General features: G+C 39.5%; 1 pseudogene; it reads left to right on the top strand.

The window, feature by feature from the left end:
• The first annotated feature begins 2,638 nt into the window (after nucleotides 1-2,638).
• Nucleotides 2,639-3,777, top strand: LOC102862057 (annotated as a pseudogene).
• The last annotated feature ends 414 nt before the right edge of the window (nucleotides 3,778-4,191 follow it).

Below are 4,191 nucleotides of genomic sequence, written 5' to 3'. Positions count from 1 at the left end.
CGCCCTCGCCCTTTTTTTTTTAATGTAACGATTTTTTAAAATTTTAATTGAGATTTTAATGAAAGTTTATAGAGAATGTAATTTCCATTTATTCATTGTTGCATATTTTTCTCCTTACCCGCCTCTTCCACCGTTTGCTTTTCTCTTTGAAAAAAAATTCTTCCATTGTTGAACAATTTCCTGCCCACTCCACCCCTAGTCCACTTCACTGTGCAGCTCTTATTCTGGACTATTGTCATGCAAATAATACCTAATCATATATTCCTTTTAAAAAGTTCTTTCCCTCATCTGTTTCAATGCAGTATACACTATTTATCTCCTCTTTTCTTAGTTTGTTTGCACCTAACCCCCATGTCAGTCCTGTTTTATAACAGTGGAATTATGCAATATTTGTGACTGAGATGTTCCATTCAGCATAATGTCCTCCAGGGTAAATAATTTTGTAGAATATTTTATGAGTTCCTTGTTTTTCAGTGCTGCATAGTATTTCATTGTGTGAATATACCACAGCTTCTCTATCCATTCTTTTGTTGATGGGCATGTGGGTTGTTTCCATCTCTTTGCTACTGTGAACAACACTGCCATAAACATAGATGTGCATATATCTGTTTGAGTGGAAGTTCTGATTTCTTTAGGGTATATTTCCACTAGTAAAATTGCTGGGTCAAATGCTATTTCTGTTTTCCTCAGCTTTTTGAGAAAGCACCATACTGCCTTCCAGAGTGATTTTGATCTGCATCTGTTTTAGAGCTAGGGATTTTGAATATTTATGTGCTTGTTCGCTATCTGAATGTCAACTTTGGTGAAGTATCTGTTCATATCCTGTGCCCATTTTGCAATTGGGTTGCTTACCTTTATCTTATTATGGTATAGAATGCTTCCTTTCTGACAATGTTCATAAAATAACTAAGGTAATTGCTAGGGAATTGTTCTGCCAACCCAAAAGCCGCATCACTCTTGCTGTTTGAACAACAGTCTGCAGAAGCAAGACAGGCAAAATTCTCCCTTCTGATTTATAGCCTAGGAACCCAGTGGAGGTGAATCATTTCCATGATTCTATGGGAATAAGAGATGCTGATAAAGAAAAAAACCAACTAACAATGTGATAATTAATGAAAATAATTGTAGTAAAACAACTAAAAATTAAGAGAAAAATGTTTACCTCATAAAAAAATTCAGATGACTCCCTTTTCCACTGAGAAAAGATGTAACATCAAAATTTACACAAACTTTCTGAAGGTATGCTAAAGGATTCTTACCTACAGAGGCACCAATTTTAATTAGACTGTTGAAAGAGAATTGTTTCGCCTTCTTAGTTCTAAGGTATTCAAAATCCTATTCTTTCACTGCAATTTCACAATAAGTCTAAGACTATTTTCCACCATCACAGTGTCATTAGGTACATATAATTATTTTAAAATATTTCAAATAAGAAACAATAAAAGCATACCTAAAATGTGCTTAGTTTCCTTGTTTATTTTTCCCCAACAACTATGTGAAATATAAGAATGGAAATAATTAAGGATCTTTTGCATTTACAAGAAAAGGCAATGAAATCTTTTGGCTAGCTTGTATATAAACTGGTTCTACCACTCTCAGAATCCACTGGCATCAATGATTAAGAAAAACTTAGGAAATGAAGTCTCTTGACCTTCTACGCTCCTTGGCAGCACATGCAGGACCAAGGCTTCTCCTTGGGAAATAAAATCTGGAGTTCTAATACTGGCAGGATTTGGAGAGCCAAACAAGGGCTCCATTGAGGCTATATGGGCTTCTACAAAAATAGGCTGCTGTGAGGATCCTTCTCACTACTGATCATGCATATTAACAAGTTTAACTTTTGTTCCTTGTTTATGTAATAATGGCTAGAGATTCGGGTTGAACCCCTGCCCCCTTGTTCCTGTTCTGTCTTGTGACACACATTTCTGCAAAGCTGAAATGAGACTAGAAGAACAATCTGTATAACGTGAAAGGGGAGAGATGAAAAGGGTTGAGAGAAGGAATTTTCTCTCCCTCATATTCAGGACTGAGCCCTGGTGGGAGTTTCACTGTTAATTAACCCAAAGGCTGTCATTCTCTTGTGGTTCAAATGCATCAGAGGCTTCTCAGGAAAAAAGATAGGCAATCTCCTTCCATAAAATTTATGGCCTCAAAAACCAATGCAAAGAGTCAAGAATGAGTTGGTTCTGACTGGAGAGCAATGAGTATTTTTACTTACTCAGGACAGTTGCAAGTATACTGAGTTGAGCAGAACAAGAAAGAATAAAATAGGTGGTCCTTGCAGAGTTGTACTGCTAACCCCAAAGTGGCTCCTCTCTGGTGGTTCAAATCCACCCACGGCTCTAAGGGACAAAGATGGGCAATCTCTTTGCAGTACTATTTACACCCTCTAAAAACCCAACGAAGGGTCAGCTACGAGTTGATTCCAACTCCACAGCAGTGAGTGAGTGGTAATAGCAAAGTCAGAGAATAATTGCTCAGAGAATAATTCCTGGGTAGCTAAACAAATTAATTATATTATGCAAGTTCTTTAGCAGGGAGAGAAGCTAAGAATGTGTTTTTTCTTTATTTTCACATGATAGCTCGAACTATTAAATAATTTATTAAGAATTAAAGGGTTGAGTTCCCTAGTGGTCCCATGGATCTGTCTCTTGCCTCAACAAGTGTTTGGACCTAACAGACTCGGAGACTCCCCACCTCCAGCCTCCAACTCCCCTCCAGCTTCATCTCCAGGCGTAAACTTGGGGCCATATTAGCCATCTCCTATTTTTGGGACCAGCTATCACCGCCTTTTTGTTAGTCCCAAAACCAACTATGAGCTCTCAGGTCTGTCAAAATTATTCTGCTGAAGCGGAGGCCGGCTTCAACAATCTCGTCAACCTGCACATGTGGGCCTTTTACACCTACCTCTTTCTGAGTTTTAATTTGACTGCGGTGATGTGGCTGCGGAAAGCATGGGACATTTCTGCGAGTTGGCAAAGGAGAAGCATGAGGGTGCTGAGAGTCTCTTGAAGCTGCAAAACCAGTACGGCGGCCATGTCCTATTCCAAGATAGCCAGAAGCCATCCCAGGATGAGTGGGGTAAAACCCTAGATGCCATGGAAGCAGCGCTGGCCTTGGAGAACCTGAACCAGGCCCTTCTGGATCTGCACGCCATGGATTCTGCCCACACTGACTCCCATCCCTGTGACTTTCTGGAGAACCACTTCCTGGATGAGGAAGTGAAACTGCTGAAGAAGATGGGTGACCATCTGACCAACATTAGAAGACTGGACGGCCGCCAGGCTGGGCTGGGCAAGTATCTCTTTGAGTGTTTGACCTGCAAGGGGGACATCTGCATCCCCCTGCCATCAGCAGCAAGCTTCTCTTTCCCGCCTAGGTGCAGAATCTTAATCCACTCAGAAGCCCCTCCCCTAAGCCTTGGACCAAATGAAACAATAAAGCTTTCTGAAAAAAAAAAAAATATTAGGGTCACCATGTGTCAGAATCAACTCAATGGCAATTTATAGCAATTACAAAATAAGCAGAGGAAGGTTATGCTTGAAACAGTGATTTTATTTTTTTTAGTTTTTTATGCTCTGAGTGAAGTTTACAAAGTATATGGGATTTTTGTTTAATCACTTATATACATTTTATTTTATGATATTAATTACAATATGCACAATATATTTTTTCCAACTATAGTTCTGATTTCTGTTAGCGTTTCTATTTCACCCCTTCTTCCCTTCCAGGATTCACGTGTGGGCAAATTCTGCCATTCTGAACTTATGTAGTTGATATTCTAAGGATTGAGTGTCTTTCCCAGTTTTACTCAAAAAACTCACTTGCATCAAGCTGATTCTGACTCAGAACAACTCTCTATCAAGTGTCTAAGGCTGTAAATCTGAACAAGATGAAACCGCCCATATTTCTCCCACAGAAGTGCTGTGAAGTTGGGGGAAACTTGAGCCCTTTGACGATAGCATTGCAACAGCCAGGGACTTGTCTATTGTTGGGCTCAAAGCTGGGCCATAAGGCTCAGTTTTGTTCTAGGTTTGAAGGATAACTAAGAGCTATAGTCTTGGGGAGTTCCAACAACAGCTCCTATAGGACAAATAAGCCTGAGTTTTTTTGTTTTGGTTTGGTTTTTTGGGGGAATGAAATTTTTTGTTCATTTTTACACTCATTCTATCCAGGATCTTCTACTGACCT

Source organism: Elephantulus edwardii, unplaced genomic scaffold (assembly GCF_000299155.1).
Source record: "Elephantulus edwardii isolate Elephantulus edwardi_28Jun2011 unplaced genomic scaffold, EleEdw1.0 scaffold00140, whole genome shotgun sequence".
In the NCBI taxonomy this organism is placed as follows: Eukaryota; Metazoa; Chordata; class Mammalia; order Macroscelidea; family Macroscelididae; genus Elephantulus; species Elephantulus edwardii.
Note: the sequence above shows the minus strand (reverse complement) of the source record. Positions and strands in the feature narration are given on the sequence as shown.